The 18828-nt window shown below is 45.8% G+C and overlaps 1 long non-coding RNA gene across 1 annotated transcript; it reads left to right on the top strand.

The window, feature by feature from the left end:
* The first annotated feature begins 1477 nt into the window (after positions 1-1477).
* LOC123105275 (uncharacterized) lies at positions 1478-4785 on the top strand. Its single transcript, XR_006450756.1, has 2 exons — positions 1478-3341; positions 3577-4785. It is a non-coding gene; the product is annotated as an uncharacterized lncRNA (long non-coding RNA).
* Positions 4786-18828: the final 14043 nt, after the last annotated feature.

Here is an 18828-nt window from a genome sequence, read left to right as displayed (position 1 = left end):
CGGTAACCCAGCTGATGGTTCGAGCCGACGGCGGAAGCTGAAATTTTTGAAGACCTGTAGCCGAAAAACCGCCGAACAGGAGATGGCGCAGTGCAAGTCAGCTTGGTTGATGTTGATTAAGCTCTGCTGTGAGGGCGCGCTGGGAGCGGCAATTTGGCCATTATTGAACACTGAATCATGTTGCACAATTCTTCAGTTAGCTAGGTGTTCATTCTTTCTTCAGTTTCTTCAGAATAAGCGGCCTGCGGTACGCCAGGAGGGTCTGGAGACGAACGCGGCAGTTCGGGGTGCAGCCACTGACCCGGCAGCGGAGTCGTGAAGCGCTGGGCGGTTTAGGAACGCCGGCGGGTTGAACCTGTGATGGAAAACGACGCAGCGACGACACGGTGCCGGCACGGCCACGGGAACGCAGCAGAGCAAGGAGGGACGGGGGCGCGTAATGGCGGCCGAACGCGGCGGTGGAGAAGCGCACCCACGGGCAACGCAGCAGGCCGCGGGGGTGCTCGGGAGCGGGACGGGGGAGCCGGTCGGCGACTCGGCGCGGAACCCAAATCCAATCCAGTTCCGGATCCGTGGCTCGGTCTGATGCCCTCGCGCTTAGTCGGGACGGTTTCAACAGTGTAGCAGTACGAGGAGCAGAGGAGCAGCATTAGAGGCCGGCTTGGGAGTGAATTCTGCTTGGAAGAGCGGGGACGCCACGGCGGTGACTCGGAGCAGAGGCTGCGAGGCGACTCAGCGGCAGTGTGGATGCGCAGGATCAGCTGCGGCGCGTGGAATGCGGCAAGGTGGGAACGCGCCGGACGCGGATGTAAGCCTGCACGGGCATAGAAGAGCGGAGGCAGCGAGGTGAGGCCGTGCGGCCACGGCGGCTCACGGCCGGCCCGACGGAGATCGGTGAAGCTAGACCGGCCACGGTGGCTCCGGCAGGCCATGACGGCTCGGCACAGGGCCACAATAGGTCGGTGAGTTAGCATGGTGCAGAGGGCCGGCGGAGGTGAGGCCCGAGATCCGGACGGCGGCTCTTTGCAGATGGCGGCAGCTGTGGCGTACGCTGTGAAGCGGGGGCAGCTCAGAGCAAAGGTCGAGCAAGGGCGGCTCAACGGCGACTGTGGCATGGCAAAGTCAACAGTCGGTTTGGCCGAGCGTGACGGCGATGCGGCACGGAATGGGCCGGCTTAGCACGAGGTTGGTGATGCGATCCTCTGAGCCCCGACGACGGAGGTGGCGAGGTGAGGTCGCGGGCGCAGACAACGGGGGAGTCCAAACCGGCTCCGTTTCAGGTCGTGGCCATCTTTTGCCCGTGACCGTGTTGGTGTTGACCAGCGATGGGCTTTTTCCTTTGAACTACGGATTTGCTATTTTACAGTTGACTGTTTTTCAATTCGCCTACACTCAAATCTCTCTCCGTCTGCTCTTGCGCAGAGATTCGCGTTGTGAGGTTTGGTTTTCGGGCTGGTTTTTTTGCTGTCGGGCGCGGTTTTTCTATCTCAGCTCGTTACCGTAACACCTGCCCGACCCCTGTTTGGTTTTGTCCTTTCTGAATTTTCGGCACGGTTTTCCCTTTTCATTCGAGCATCACTGTTTCGATAAAGCAGAGAGAGAGAGAGAGAGAGAGAGAGGAAGGGGCACTCGAGCGGAGGAGGAGGAGACCAGGCGATTCGTGTTGTTCATGTCGATTCTGAGACCCTCCTCCCCCCACCTGTCGAGTTTGATTTCTCTCCCCTTCCTCTTCGATTCATGACGTCTTCGGTTGGTCGGCCTCGTCATTCTCCCTCCCGCGCATGATTTTTGATTGTTTCTGGGTGTGTGGCTTTCCAGATCTAGGTGAATTGCTGCCGTGATTTCTTTGTGGGTTCGTGATTGGTGTTTGTAGCCGCCGTGTTGTTGTAGATTCGTGGTAGGTGCTTGTAGTTTTAGCGGTTGGCTCTGCTTCCTGGCATGCGTAATCCTCCATTGTTCCCCATCTACTCTTGTGTAGGCGCTGGTAGTTGTCTCGATTTTTTGTTAGATGTAGATGTATGGATTAGATGCAGGGTTTCAGATGAGTGTTTTTGTGGTTAGAGTTTGGTGACTTGCGCTGGCAGGTGGTCTTTATGTTCATGGATCCTGTTGGTTTTTTGTTGTAGATACATGAATTTTGGTAGGTTTAGTTGTAGTTAGTTGTTACCAGTGGCCTCTACTGCATGCAGTGCACAGGTTCCATGACTTCTGAGTGTTATCAATGGCCTCTGGGTGTATCAGACTTACCCCAGCCTCCAGTTAGCTCTGTTTTTGGTGTATTTTCCAGGTTATATTTTCTATTTCCCCCTGTGTTCTAGCCCTGTACTTACCCCTAGTTTGTGAGTGTTGGTTCTTATCAATGTATTTTTTTCAGTGCTCATGTATTAGAGTGTAAGCACAATAATTTATGTGTTCTTTTGCTAGTATTTGTTTTCTGAAGTTCATGTAGGTTATCTAGATTTTCTATTGAATCATGCGCTTTTCTCTGTACTTTTATGTGCTTTGCACTTCAATTCCTCTATTCTTTCATTTTTCTAATGCTCCTGGTTGATTGAACCAACCAGGATTTGCAGTGTAACTCTATTTGTATTGAGCCTGTATTTTACTTATGTTTCTGTAGTGTAATTATCCTAGAGTTACTGCGTAATTATGTCCAGAGTTTCAGTGTAATATAGGCCAGAGTTACTGTGTAATTTCCCTGAGTTGCAGTGTAATTCCCCCCAGAGTTACCGTGTAATTCTCATGCTTATTATGTACTTGACCCTAGAGTTTTACACACTGTGATTACCCTAGAGTTACTGTGTAATTACCCCAGAGTTCCAGTGTAATATACCTTAGAGTTGTTGTGCAATTTGTCCCAGAGTTTCAATGTAATTACCCCCAGAGTTACTGTGTAATTCACATGTTGCTTACATGTTATCCCAGAGTTATAATGTGTCCCATTTTTTACAGTGTAATTTTGTATGATTCGGTTATGTAATTCCTGAAATTTTGGCTTTCATTCTTGTTGATTGTTCGAGTGTCGTTGTGGTGCAGTTATGAACTATGTCCTGTTTACAGTGTAATCTTCCCAAGAATTCCAGTGTAACCCTAGTTTTAAACGCCTTGCTTATTCTATGTATTTACAGTGTAATGTTCCCAATAATGTAGTGTTATCCCAGATTTACAGTCTAAGCCCCCTTGCTTTTATTTCTGTATTTATAGTGTAATTTCCGCCCTAATTTTTAGTGTAATACTCATGCTTTAGCTCTGCAATTTATAGGTTTTAGTTTAATGGGTAAGCTTCGGAAAGTCTCTCGCCAGGACGTTACATTAGTATCATCTTCGGAATTTGCATTTGTGTGAGTGCTCTGATTCTCCCCTTTCTCTTTCTTCATTGCTGTGGCAAGTGTTTGAGTTTGCTTTTGTTGCTGCTGAACTGGGGTGAACATCTTCAGTCTCCTGGATACTTAGCATTTTGTTTCCGATTTATTATTCTTACTAGTTTCAACTTGTATGATATGTACTTGTTTCTGAAATTTTATTAATGTGCCCACCTGTTCCAAATTCATGTGGGCAAACATGTCTGTTTTCCAGGGGTTCAGTTCTGTTGCGCCTTCTTCGCTTGGTGTAGCTTCGTTTTGCATTTCTTCCAATGTCTGCAGCAGAGTTCTCAAGATGTATGTTTCTCAATTTTTTGCCAGGTCATGAGTTTTTCACCAATAGTTTCACTTACTCTAGAATGAATTGTTGGGTTGTTGGTGTTATGCGTTTTGTTACTGGAGTCCTCCACTCTTGATTGTGTTGTTGATGTAGCCCCATTTGCCGAATGTACCTGCAATCACCACGTTAAGTTAACTGGAGTTCTTGTTGGAATAGCATACTAAGAAAACACTCTTTTTTCTCAAGAGGTTTGGTACCACTACTGTATTTCAAAGTTGCTTTTCTGACCTTGTACATAATGTCTTATTGTAGGAGTGCTGTAAAAGAAAACGATTCCTACAGTGTATTTTTTCTGTGAGCTATTTTGATTTTGATGTACCCAACATTTTCTTCTGTGTTTTTGCCATTTAGTGATACTCACATTTTGAATGAGATCTTCTTGTAATAGTGACAGTAGATTGTCTTTTGTTATTGTTCTTCTCATGCTCCCCATCTACATTTTTTTAAAGAATTATCTGTGAATTTACTGGATCTGTATAAAAAGTCGAGAATTAGGAGGATAGTGGTCTTTCCGGTGTATTTTTAAAGTTCATGGGTATTTTAGTTCCCTTGGTATTTCCAGCATAGATTTTTTGGTGATTTACACTGTATTTATCATGGTAGTATCGCTGTAGTTACTCTGCATTTTTAGTCTGTATTTACACTGTAAGTTCATATGCTTTTTCAGTGTACTTGCTATGTAGTTTAGTAGTTTTATGCACCGTTCTTACACTGTAAATCCAGGGCATTTTCATTGTACTTGATCTGTACTTTCACTGATCATTGTACTTGTAAGTTCCGCGACATTTGGTAATTCTATGTTTTTTTTTTCAGTGTAAGCCCATGTGTTTCTACATTGTCCAGGAAGTTACAATGTATATATAGGGGCACTTTACAGTGTAGTTCCTGGGTTATTTCGCTGTAAATCCTGATCAACAACATTCTTACAATGTAAATGTTCATTTTTACAGTCTAATTTACACTGTATATTCTAGGCGATTTCCATGGTATTTTTTGTGCAGTTACACTGTAATTCCTAGGTACTTCACCGTGTAAGCTGACAAGTTTTGGCAAGTTTAAATCTCTTGTAGTTTTCAGTGTCAATTCCTGTGTCAGTGGACTATAATTTCCAGGGGATTTACACTGTAAGTCTTGGACTATTGCAGTGTAATTGTTAGGCAGTTGCAGTGTAAGTTGGCAAAGTGTAAATCTTGGACTGTAATTTGTAGGCGTTCTTGGACTCTTTTGCACTGCAATTCTTGGTAAATTTTCAGTGTCATTTACTTTGTCTACGCAGTCTGTAGGCTCTGATTTTCTTCTTCTTTCTACTCTTTGCAGCCTTGTTTTAGTATTATACTCCGGAAATGAGTTCCTGTCATTTTTCTGAATGTTCCTATGGTATCAGGTGCGCATATTCTTTTGTATTTTTCTGCATGCTTTCACTAGTATTGAGTTTAAGTGTAATTTTCAGCTACCTCAGGATTATAGTGTAGGTTCTATGATTTTTGCCACTGTATTTCTTCATTATATACTTCAAAGTTTCTGTAATTTCCCAAGTTTAGGCACTGCTAGCGATCACTCATTTCCAGAGTATCCTGTGGTCCAGGTTTAGTTGAAACTGGGTGACAGTTTAGCCCAGCCCGTTTTTTAGAAATAGAAAACATATAGTCGCTGGGTGGTTATTTTTGGACATACAAGTGTGCTGTGTTTATTTGTCAAGAAATGTGAATGTTACCGAATTGAAAAACAGTCAAGTGCTGAATAGACACTCCCTTGAACTATTCCTTAGTCATCAAAACCGAGTAGTAGTTGGATTTGATCAAGTCATAATGCTTCGTACTATTGTTGACTTGATAGGATGTAACAGTAGCAGCACGATCCTGACGTGTCCTCGGGACTTGATTCCCTCGTGAGTGGCAGCAATTATGAATGATACGTACAGAACAATAGCTGCAACGCGGCGGAATAGCAGGGACGTGTGATAAACCGGCTGTGGCAAGTCAATGGAATTTGTGGTCGGATGGATCCCTTGAACTCCAGTTGACCTCGGAGGGGTAACGTAGCAGACAAATCACCTCGTGCAGCTCGGAATCGGCGGATTAAGACGACGTGAGAGCGACGCAAAAACAGCCTCCGGTTTTGTTTAAACCTCTCATATCATAAATCCGGTCTAACAAATCTTGAAACTGATGCCGATCCTGTCAAACCGGCTCCTTTTTATCCGGAAAGTTGCAAGCTCTTCAATCCCTAGAAAAAAAATCTCCCCAAGAACTAAACACCACCGTGCGTGAGCTCCATGGTGGGCGCCAACTGTCGTGAAATTGTCACGGTTGATGTCCTTAGTGTCAGGATTTAGACGCGAGGCCAACGCATCTATGTGGTAGCTTGAGAGGGGTTGAGCGGGACGAGAGACGCGATGTTTTACCCAGATTCGGCCCCTCACGGTGGAGGTAAAAGCCTACATCCTGCTTCATTGATATTGATGATCATGACCACGATTACAGGAGTGCTCTACCTCGAGAGCTATTGTCTAAACCTAACTTGTCCAACTTGTGAAACTTGTCAATTTTCTGGGGAGCCTTGCCCCTCCTTATATAAGTTGAAGGGGCCGGCCTACATGTAGAGTCCTAGTAGGATCAGGACTAGTCTCTTTTTTATTACAAGACGGATAGCAATCCAGGTCTTGTTCAAACTGTTTAAGTCGGCCTGCTGGGCCACCTCCCATGATGGGCCGCGGCCTACCTCCGTGAGAATACCCGTGTCCCATATCCACGACATAAACCTTGACATTTCTTCTTCGGCTGTCTGACCTATGGCACCACCACTACTCCCGATGTCTTCTATCCTCGTAGATCTTACATCTCGACTGTTTTCCTATCTCATCGTCTACTCCACATGCATGTGTGACCGACACATATTTGATGTAGTAAGCTATTGTTGCGACTATTCTTTACCAAAATGTAAAAATGAAATAAAAACATGAAGGTTCCTATATATAGGACAATGGCCTGATAGCATTCTTCATGGAAATAAAAGGTTGGTAGGCATTCATTGTTTTCCCGTAAGTTGAATGCCACGGGTTGCCCTAGTTCTGATAGCAAGTAAAATAATGAAAATACTTTTTTACCTTCAATTATTCAACCGAGTGTCGATTTGGTGTCTTAGAACCAAAACCTAATAAGTTATACTTTCACATTTCAAAATTATATATAGTTTTCTTTCTTTTTGCGATGAGAAGTCATATAGATTTTCACTCTTGGACCATGTTTCTATTTTTGGATGAATTTTTCGAGAAAGGCGGGATTTATTGACTCAAAATGAAGCATCAAGAGGATACAACAAACACAATGAGCACATGCCCGGCCTCTGCATAGTTAGGATGCACACAGCCAACAGCAACACATGCACACAAACATGCCGATAATTAGCAAAGTCACATGAGACCAAACTACATGTAGGTGAGGAAAAAAAACCAAAACGAATCAAATTTGCGATCGGCAAACTGCGTCAATGACCATATTCGCACCAACCATATAAGGACACCACACGTGACGATGAGATTCTTCAATAGCAACCCTTCAAGAATGGAGTGACGCTAAAGCACTGTCATAATCGGATCCAGCCACGAACACCAGAATCTAGGTTTTTACCGTGCGGAATTGATTCGAGGAATGGCTTCAACAAGGTAATGACGTAAAAACGCATTTCCAGGATTAACCAACTCAGGTTTGACATAGGCTTTCACCCAGGAGCTCAAAACCAGGTGCTTAGTAAGCACTGAAATTCAAAAATTATAACAAGTCAGCAAATCATCTTGTGAAGTTTATCTCTTCCCAATCTCTAGGCATATAACAAACATCATCATCAAGGTCCAAGAAGCATATGCTATCAACCAGATAAATTGGTTGTATCACATCAGTTTTACTGTGCCTTTTTTTGAATAGCCTAGTGCCTACAAAATGACCATCATGTGAATCTCCACGACAAGGTGAAATGAATAAAATTAGCTACAAAATAGGAAAGAAACAGAAATATTTTGAGTACTCATGTTTATGCTCATCGGTGGATTCAGTGTTCCCTACATGAACGCAACCAGCTTGATTATTCAATTGGGTCATTTTCATATATTACAGGGGTTCGGCAGTAATTACTCTTTGAACTAGCATCATTTTTCTATAGGTTTTACATAAATCCATTGTGGTCAGTTGGCCCCAGAGTGTCATATAGTGCTAGCTCCGGTGCTACTAAGAGAGATGATATTGTCTTCATCGAGGAGCAAGATAACAACGAGCGCGGAGTGCTTGAGGCCACCGAAGAGGATGAACACGAGCACGACTACTTGATGCTGAGTATGTAACGTAGTAGCGTGGGATGGCCTAGCGAAGGATATGTCGGCGCGTCGGCCGGCTGTCGGGATTGCGAGCACACGTTCACGTCGACCAAAGGCACAAAGGCTCGAAGACACGGTCGATGAGGCGGACCATTTTTTTTGAAAGATCCAACTTGTTGCTGGCTTGCATTGATTGATAGAAGGGAGCAGTGGAAAAACAAGGAAACATGGAGCAGATCCTTGGATCAGAAGGAAAAAAAATAAAAGTACAGGACTCTAGAGGCAACTTGCCTCACTACATCTAGTTAGCCTATTCCTGTGGGGGGTTCAGCAAAAGGTGGCTCGATGCATTGAGCTCCAGCTTGGCGCCATAACTGAATCCTTGCTCGGATGGCAGCCAGGACGTCTTCTAATCTTGCCACTTTGCTTCTGAAGGTGCATTGGTTCTGCTCCATCCAAATTTTCCAAAGGACCAGAATGATGACTGTTTTGATTCCTTTCCTGTGTGCACCTTGCGTTCCGCTTATCATTGTTTCTGCAACATCAGTTGGTTTTTCAGTGATTTCCACCTGTCGGGCCGTGCGGCCTCGCAGCCCTGCCAGGCGGCTACTCTGCTCCATATCGCTCTAGCTGCCTTGCAGTGGAGGAATAGATGCCCTGCGGACTCCAGGTTCCTAAGACACAGCTGGAAGAAAATAGTTGCTGTCACATCCTTGCCTTTGCAAGCAATCGTTGCACCACAGCCTATCAAGGTATAGCAGCCATGAGAAGATTTTGAGCTTGCCCGGAGCCCTGGTTTCCCAGAAGACCTGTCTGAAGTTTGTTGTGTGCGAATCGTGAAACTGCGCCTTGTATGCAGATTTAGTAGTGTAGCTCCCACTTGCCTCTAGGGACCAAATGATCTCATCTGGCTCGCCTTGCCTTGCTTCCGTCGCCGCTTGCCGGACTACTCTTGCCATGGCCAGGATGTCGTGCAGTAGAGGCATGATGTTTCCATGCCGGAGATCCTTTATCCATGTGTCATCAGCCAAGGCAGCGCAAACTGTCCGGTTTTTTCCTTCTGGAGTGCTTGAACACCGCTGGGAAAGCTAGCTTCAGTGTAGTCCCTCCCGTCCATGGGCATGTCCAAAATTTTGTTGTTTTCCCGTCACCGAGTGTTACTTTGGTTGCGGCACTGAACAGAGCTCTGTCGCCCTCATCACACGGCAGCTCCATGCCAACCCACGGCCGATCCAGGTGCTTCCATTGTTGGAAATATGCCCTAGAGGCAATAATAAATTAGTTATTATTATATTTCCTTGTTCATGATAATCGTTTATTATCCATGCTAGAATTGTATTGATAGGAAACTCAGATACATGTGTGGATACATAGACAACACCATGTCCCTAGTAAGCCTCTAGTTGACTAGCTCGTTGATCAATAGATGGTTACGGTTTCCTGACCATGGACATTGGATGTCGTTGATAACGGGATCACATCATTAGGAGAATGATGTGATGGACAAGACCCAATCCTAAGCCTAGCACAAGATCGTGTAGTTCGTATGCTAAAGCTTTTCTAATGTCAAGTACCATTTCCTTAGACCATGAGATTGTGCAACTCCCGGATACCGTAGTAATGCTTTGGGTGTACCAAACGTCACAGCGTAACTGGGTGGCTATAAAGGTGCACTATGGGTATCTTCGAAAGTGTCTGTTGGGTTGGCACGAATCGAGACTGGGATTTGTCACTCCGTGTAACAGAGAGGTATCTCTGGTATCTCTGGGCCCACTCGGTAGGACATCATCATAATGTGCACAATGTGACCAAAGGAGTTGATCATGGGATGATGTGTTACGGAACGAGTAAAGAGACTTGCCGGTAACGAGGTTGAACAAGGTATCGGGATACCGACGATCAAATCTCGGGCAAGTATCATACCAGTAGACAAAGGGAATTGTATATGGGATTGATTGAATCCTTGAAATCGTGGTTCATCCGATGAGATCATCGTGGAACATGTGGGAGCCAATATGGGTATCTAGATCCCGCTGTTGGTTATTGACCAGAGAGATGTCTCAGTCATGTCTGCATGATTCCCGAACCCGTAGGGTCTACACACTTAAGGTTCGATGACGCTAGTGTTATAGGGAAAGTATGTATGCGGTTACTGAATGTTGTTCAGAGTCTCGGATGAGATCCCGGACGTCACGAGGTGTTCTGGGATGGTCCGGAGGTAAAGATTGATATATAGGAAGTGTGGATTTGGCCACCGGAAGTGTTCCGGGCATCACTGGTAATGTACCAGGACCACCGGAAGGGTTCCACGGGGTCCACCGAGAGGTGCCACCAGCCCTGGAGGCTTGCGTCGGCCAAGAGTGGGAAGGGACCAGCCCCTAGGTGGGCTGGGGCGCCTCCCACCAAGGCCCAAGGTGATGAAGCTATGTACCTAGGGTAGGGTCATGGACGTGTCCGGCATACCCTCCCCAAGGACATCTTTACAAAGAATAAGAAGAAGTCGAAGAGAAAACATCATTCACTCGACCATGAATATGCGCTCACTCGACTTCCTTGAAGACACTCGACCATCTTGAAGACGCTCGACCACCAGAAGACGAGAAGCCCTCCACTCTGCAACGGTCTTGACTTAAACCATAGCATTATGGGCATTTATAACACTTTATTGTAGACGTTACCAGTAACACCCCACCTTTATGAACATTGAACCCTGTGTAACGGAGGGGAGCTGGGGTCCTGGCGCACTCTATATAAGCCACCCCCTCCTCTGGGACAGGGGTTCGCACTTTTGTAAACACACACACACACACACACACACACACACACACACATACACACACACACATAATCCAATCGAACGCCTCAGGGCACCGAGACGTAGGGCTGTTACTTCCTCCGAGAAGGGCCCGAACTCGTAAAACTCGTGTGTACAACTACTCCATAGCTAGGATCTTGCCTCCTCATACCTACCCCCCATTCTACTGCCAGTCTTAGATCCACGACAGTTGGCGCCCACCTTGGGGCAGGTGTCTTAGCGACTTATTGGAGAAGTTGCAATTTTTCCGGTCCCCATCATCATGGTTTCAGGCGGAGGTTTGGCCGAGGGCTGCAAGATCCGTCTCGGGGCGCTCGTGTTTGTCGCCGACGACTCCGCTTGGCTTCAGAAGGCACCACTCGACGTCGATGCGCTCCCCGCCCGCGGGGCGACGCACTTTCACGCGTGCGTCCGCGACGTCCTCCTGCGGCAACCGTCGACCCAGTACCAGTCGACTCCTACGGCTTTCCCCCTCCCTGCGACCCGCCGGAGCAAGCGCACCGGCCGGTCGAGGATTCAATAGTGGGTGAAGCATGCGGTGGCCCGCCAGTCGGCCACCCCTCAAGTCGCGGCGCTCGAGCCCGACGAGTCTCTCTACGGCATGTTCGATCTGTCGACTGGATCCGTAGAGACTGCATCCGAGTGCGGCAGCAATGACTCGGCAGCGGAAGTCCTTGTTGGAAATATGCCCTAGAGGCAATAATAAAAGCATTGTTATTATATTTCCATGTTCATGATAATTGTCTTTATTCATGCTATAATTGTGTTATCCGGAAATCGTAATACATGTGTGAATAACAGACACCAACATGTCCCTAGTAAGCCTCTAGTTGACTAGCTCGTTGATCAATAGATAGTCATAGTTTCCTGACTATGGACATTGGATGTCATTGATAACGAGATCACATCATTAGGAGAATGATGTGATGGACAAGACCCAATCCTAAACATAGCACAAGATCGTATAGTTCATTTGCTAGAGTTTTCCAATGTCAAGTATCTTTTCCTTAGACCATGAGATCGTGTAACTCCCGGATACCGTAGGAGTGCTTTGGGTGTACCAAACGTCACAACGTAACTGGGTGACTATAAAGGTATACTACGGGTATCTCCGAAAGTGTCTGTTGGGTTGACATGGATCAAGACTGGGATTTGTCACTCCGTATGACGGAGAGGTATCACTGGGCCCACTCGGTAAAGCATCATCATAATGAGCTCAAAGTGACCAAGCGTCTGGTCACAGGATCATGCATTACGGTACGAGTAAAGTGACTTGCCAGTAACGAGATTGAATGAGGTATTGGGATACCGACGATCGAATCTCGGGCAAGTAACATATCGATTGACAAAGGGAATTGTATACGGGGTTGCTTAAAACCTCGACATCGTGGTTCATCCGATGAGATCATCGTGGAGTATGTGGGAGCCAACATGGGTATCCAGATCCCGCTGTTGGTTATTGACCGGAGAGCCGTCTCGGTCATGTCTACATATCTCCCGAACCCGTAGGGTCTACACACTTAAGGTTCGGTGACGCTAGGGTTGTAGGGATATGTATATGCAGTAACCCGAATGTTGTTGGAGTCCCGGATGAGATCCCGGACGTCACGAGGAGTTCCGGAATGGTCCGGAGGTAAAGAATTATATATAGGAAGTGCTGTTTCGGCCATCGGGACAAGTTTCGGGGTTATCGGTATTGTACCGGGACCACCGGAAGGGTCCCGGGGGTCCACCGGGTGGGTCCACCTGCCCCGGGGGGCCACATGGGCTGTAGGGGGTGCGCCTTGGCCTACATGGGCCAAGGGCACCAGCCCCAAGGGGCCCATGCGCCTAGGGTTTCCAAAGGGGAAGAGTCCCACAAGTGGAAGGCACCCCTAGGTGCCTTGGGGGGGAGGGAAACCTCCCTTGCCCCCCCCCTAGGAGATTGGATCTCCTAGGGCCGGCGCCCCCCCTGGGACCCCTATATATAGTGGGGGAAGGAGGGCTTTTTCATCCACGCCTTTGGTTGCCTCCTTCTTCCTCTCCAACACCTCCTCCTCCTCCATAGTGCTTGGCAAAGCCCTGCCGGAGTACTGCAGCTCCATCACCACCACGCCGTCATGCTGCTGCTGGTGCCATCTCCCTCAACCTCTCCTTCCCCCTTGCTGGATCAAGAAGGAGGAGACGTGGTTGTTCCGTACGTGTGTTGAATGCAGAGGTGCCGTCCGTTCGGTGCTAGGATCTTCGGTGATTCAAATCACGTCGAGTACGACTCCCTCATCCCCGTTCTTTGAACGCTTCCGCTCGCGATCTACAAGGTACGTAGATGCATCTAATCACTCGTTGCTAGATGAACTCCTAGATGGATCTTGGTGAAACCGTAGGAAAATTTTTGTTTTCTGGAACGTTCCCCAACAGTGGCATCATGAGCTAGTTCTATGCGTAGTTCTTCTTGCACGAGTAGAACACAATTTGTTGTGGGCGTAGATGTTATCAACTTTCTTGCCGCTACTAGTCTTATCTTGCTTCAACGGTATTGTGGGATGAAGCGGCCCGGACCAACCTTACACGTACGCTTACGTGAGACCGGTTCCACCGACTAACATGCACAAGTTGCATAAGGTGGCTGGCGGGTGTCTGTCTCTCCCACTTTAGTTGGAGCGGATTCGATGAAAAGGGTCCTTATGAAGGGTAAATAGAAGTTGACAAATCACGTTGTGGCTTTAACGTAGGTAAGAAAACGTTCTTGCTAGAACCCTATTTCAGCCACGTAAAACTTGCAACAACAATTAGAGGACGTCTAACTTGTTTTTGCAGCAAGTGCTTTGTGATATGATATGGCCAAAGTTGTGATGAATGATGAATGATCTATATGTAATGTATGAGATGTTCATGCTATTGTAATAGGAATCACGACTTGCATGTCGATGAGTATGACAACCGGCAGGAGCCATAGGAGTTGTCTTTATTTTTGTATGACCTGCGTGTCATTGAGAAACGCCATGTAAATTACTTTACTTTATTGCTAAACGCCTTAGCCATAGTAGTAGAAGTAATAGTTGGCGAGCAACTTCATGGAGACACAATGATGGAGATCATGATGATGGAGATCATGGTGTCATGCCGGTGACAAGATGATCATGGAGCCCCAAGATGGAGATCAAAGGAGCTACGTGATATTGGCCATATCATGTCACTATTATTATTTGATTGCATGTGATGTTTATCATGTTTTTCATCTTGTTTACTTAGAACGACGGTAGTAAATAAGATGATCCCTCATAATAATTTCAAGAAAGTGTTTCCCTAACTGTGCACCGTTGTGACAGTTCGTTGTTTCAAATCACCACGTGATGATCGGGTGTTTGATTTAGACGTTCACATACAACGGGTGTAAGACAGATTTACACATGCAAACACTTAGGTTGACTTGACGAGCCTAGCATGTACAGACATGGCCTCGGAACACAGAAGACCAAAAGGTCGAGCATGAGTCGTATAGAAGATACGATCAGCATGAAGATGTTCACCGATGTTGACTAAACCGTCTCACGTGATGATCGGACACGGCCTAGTCAACTCGGATCATGTTATACTTAGATGCTTGGAGGGATGTCTATCTAAGTGGGAGTTCATTGAATAATTTGATTAGATGAACTTAATTATCATGAACTTAGTCTAAAATATTTACAATATGTCTTGTAGATCAAATGGCCAATGTAGTCCTCAACTTCAACGCGTTCCTAGAGAAAACCAAGCTGAAAGACGATGGCAGCAACTACACGGACTGGGTCCGGAACCTGAGGATCATCCTCATAGCTACCAAGAAAGATTATGTCCTACAAGCACCGCTAGGTGAAGCTCCCGTCCCACAGAACCAAGACATTATGAACGCTTGGCAGACACGTGCCGATGACTACTCCCTCGTTCAGTGCGGCATGCTTTACAGCCTAGAGCCGGGGCTCCAAAAGCATTTTGAGAGACATGGAGCATATGAGATGTTCGAAGAGCTGAAAATGGTTTTCCAAGCTCATGCCCGGGTCGAGAGATATGAAGTCTCCGACAAATTCTTCAGCTGTAAGATGGAGAAAAATAGTTCTGTCAGTGAGCACATACTCACTATGTCTGGGTTACATAACCGCTTGACTCAGCTGGGAGTTAATCTCCCGGATGATGCGGTCATTGACAGAATCCTCCAGTCGCTTCCACCAAGCTACAAGAGCTTTGTGATGAACTTCAATATGCAGGGGATGGAAAAGACCATTCCTGAGGTATTTTAAATGCTGAAATCAGCAGAGGTAGAAGTCAAGAAGGAACATCAAGTGTTGATGGTGAATAAAACCACGAAGTTCAAGAAGGGCAAGGGTAAAAAGAACTTCAAGAAGGACGGCAAAGGAGTTGCCGCGCCCGGCAAGCAAGCTGCTGGGAAGAAGGCAAAGAATGGACCCAAGCCCGAGACTAAGTGCTTTTATTGCAAGGGAAGTGGTCATTGGAAGCGGAACTGCCCCAAATACTTAGCAGACAAGAAGGCCGGCAAAACAAAAGGTATATATGATATACATGTAATTGATGTGTACCTTACTAGTACCCGTAGTAGCTCCTGGGTATTTGATACCGGTGCAGTTGCTCACATTTGTAACTCAAAGCAGGGGCTGCGGAATAAGCGGAGACTGGCAAAGGACGAGGTGACGATGCGCGTCGGGAATGGTTCCAAGGTCAATGTGATTGCTGTCGGCACGCTACCTCTACATTTACCTTCGGGATTAGTATTAAACCTTAATAATTGTTATTTAGTGCCAGCTTTGAGCATGAACATTGTATCGGGATCTCATTTAATTCGAGATGGCTACTCATTTAAATCCGAGAATAATGGTTGTTCTATTTATATGAGAGATATGTTTTATGGTCATGCTCCTATGGTGAATGGTTTATTCTTAATGAATCTCGAGCGTAATGCTACACATATTCATAATGTGAGTACCAAAAGATGTAAAGTTGATAATGATAGTCCCACATACTTGTGGCACTGCCGCCTTGGTCACATAGGTGTCAAACGCATGAAGAAGCTCCATGCAGATGGACTTTTAGAGTCTCTTGATTACGAATCATTTGACACGTGCGAACCATGCCTCATGGGTAAGATGACCAAGACTCCGTTCTCAGGAACAATGGAGCGAGCAACCAACTTATTGGAAATCATACATACTGATGTGTGCGGTCCAATGAGTGTTGAGGCTCGCGGTTGCTATCGTTATGTTCTCACCCTCACTGATGATTTGAGTAGATATGGGTACATCTACTTAATGAAACACAAGTCTGAAACCTTTGAAAAGTTCAAGGAATTTCAGAGTGAGGTTGAGAATCAACGTGACAGGAAAATCAAGTTTCTACGATCAGATCGTGGAGGAGAATACTTGAGTCACGAATTTGGCACACACTTAAGAAAATGTGGAATAGTTTCACAACTCACGCCGCCTGGAACACCTCAGCGTAATGGTGTGTCCTAACGTCGTAATCGCACTCTATTAGATATGCTACGATCTATGATGTCTCTTACCGATTTACCGCTATCTTTTTGGGGCTATGCTTTAGAGACTGCCGCATTCACTTTAAATAGGGCTCCGTCGAAATCCGTTGAGACGACACCGTTTGAATTATGGTTTGGTAAGAAACCTAAGTTGTCGTTTCTAAAAGTTTGGGGATGCGATTCTTATGTCAAGAAGCTTCAACCTGAAAAGCTCGAACCCAAGTCGGAAAAATGTGTCTTCATAGGATACCCTAAAGAAACTGTTGGGTATACCTTCTACCTTAGATCCGAAGGCAAGATCTTTGTTGCCAAGAATGGATTCTTTCTAGAGAAAGAGTTTCTCTCGAAAGAAGTAAGTGGGAGGAAAGTAGAACTTGATGAAGTGTTACCTCTTGAACCGGTAAATGGCACAACTCAAGAAAATGTTCCTGAGGTGCCTGCACCAACTAGAGAGGAAGTTAATGATGATGATCAAGATACTTCTGATCAAGCTCCTGCTGAAATTCGAAGGTCCACAAGGACACGTTCCGCACCAGAGTGGTACGGCAACCCTGTCTTGGAAATCATGTTGTTAGACAACGGTGAACCTTCGAACTATGAAGAAGCGATGGCGGGCCCGGATTCCGACAAATGGCTAGAAGCCATGAAATCCGAGATAGGATCCATGTATGAAAACGAAGTATGGACTTTGACTGACTTGCCCGTTGAGCGGCGAGCCATAGAAAATAAATGGATCTTTAAGAAGAAGACAGACGCGGATGGTAATGTGACCATCTATAAAGCTCGGCTTGTCGCTAAGGGTTATCGGCAAGTTCAAGGGGTTGACTACGATGAGACTTTCTCACCGGTAGCGAAGCTGAAGTCCGTCCGAATCATGTTAGCAATTGCCGCATTTTATGATTATGAAATATGGCAGATGGACGTCAAAACGGCATTCCTTAATGGTTTCCTTAAGGAAGAATTGTATATGATGCAGCCGGAAGGTTTTGTCGATCCTAAGAATGCTGACAAGGTGTGCAAGCTCCAACGCTCAATTTATGGGCTGGTGCAAGCATCTCGAAGTTGGAACATTCGCTTTGATGAGATGATCAAAGCGTTTGGGTTTATGCAGACTTATGGAGAAGCCTGCGTTTACAAGAAAGTGAGTGGGGGCTCTGTAGCATTTCTCATATTATATGTAGATGACATACTTTTGATGGGAAATGATATAGAACTCTTGGACAGCATTAAGGCCTACTTGAATAAGAGTTTTTCAATGAAGGACCTTGGAGAAGCTGCTTATATATTAGGCATCAAGATCTATAGAGACAGATCAAGACGCCTCATAGGTCTTTCTCAAAGCACATACCTTGATAAGATATTGAAGAAGTTCAATATGGATCAGTCTAAGAAGGGGTTCTTGCCTGTGTTGCAAGGTGTGAAATTGAGCTCGGCTCAATGTCCGACCACGGCAGAAGATATAGAAGAGATGAATGTCATCCCCTATGCCTCAGCCATAGGTTCTATTATGTATGCCATGCTATGTACCAGACCTGATGTAAACCTTGCCGTAAGTTTGGTAGGAAGGTACCAAAGTAATCCCGGCAAGGAACACTGGACATCGGTCAAGAATATCCTGAAGTACCTGAAAAGGACTAAGGAAATGTTTCTCGTTTATGGAGGTGACGAAGAGCTCGTCGTAAATGGTTACGTCGACGCTAGCTTCGACACAGATCTGGATGACTCTAAGTCACAAACTGGATACATGTATATTTTGAATGGTGGCCAGTAAGCTGGTGCAGTTGCAAGCAGAGCGTCGTGACGGGATCTACATGTGAAGCGGAGTACATGGCAGCCTCGGAGGCAGCGCATGAAGCAATTTGGGTGAAGGAGTTCATCACCGACCTAGGAGTCATACCCAATGCGCCGGGGCCGATCAAGCTCTTCTGTGACAACACTGGAGCTATTGCTCTTGCCAAGGAGCCCAGGTTTCACAAGAAGACAAGGCACATCAAGCGTCGCTTCAACTCCATTCGTGAAAATGTTCAAGATGGAGACATAGAGATTTGTAAAGTACATACGGACCTGAATGTAGCAAATCAGTTGACTAAAGCTCTCCCTAGAGCAAAACATGATCAACACCAGAATTCCATGGGTGTTCGATTCATCACAATGTAACTAGATTATTGACTCTAGTGCAAGTGGGAGACTATTGGAAATATGCCCTAGAGGCAATAATAAAAGCATTATTATTATATTTCCATGTTCATGATAATTGTCTTTATTCATGCTATAATTGTGTTATCCGGAAATCGTAATACATGTGTGAATAACAGACACCAACATGTCCCTAGTAAGCCTCTAGTTGACTAGCTCGTTGATCAACAGATAGTCATGGTTTCTTGACTATGTACATTGGATGTCATTGATAATGAGATCACATCATTAGGAGAATGATGTGATGGACAAGACCCAATCCTAAACATAGCACAAGATCGTATAGTTCATTTGCTAGAG

Source organism: Triticum aestivum, chromosome 5A (genome assembly GCF_018294505.1).
Source record: "Triticum aestivum cultivar Chinese Spring chromosome 5A, IWGSC CS RefSeq v2.1, whole genome shotgun sequence".
In the NCBI taxonomy this organism is placed as follows: domain Eukaryota; kingdom Viridiplantae; phylum Streptophyta; class Magnoliopsida; order Poales; family Poaceae; genus Triticum; species Triticum aestivum.
The sequence above is the reverse complement of the archived record's forward strand: the minus strand, read 5'-3'. Positions and strand labels throughout refer to the sequence as shown.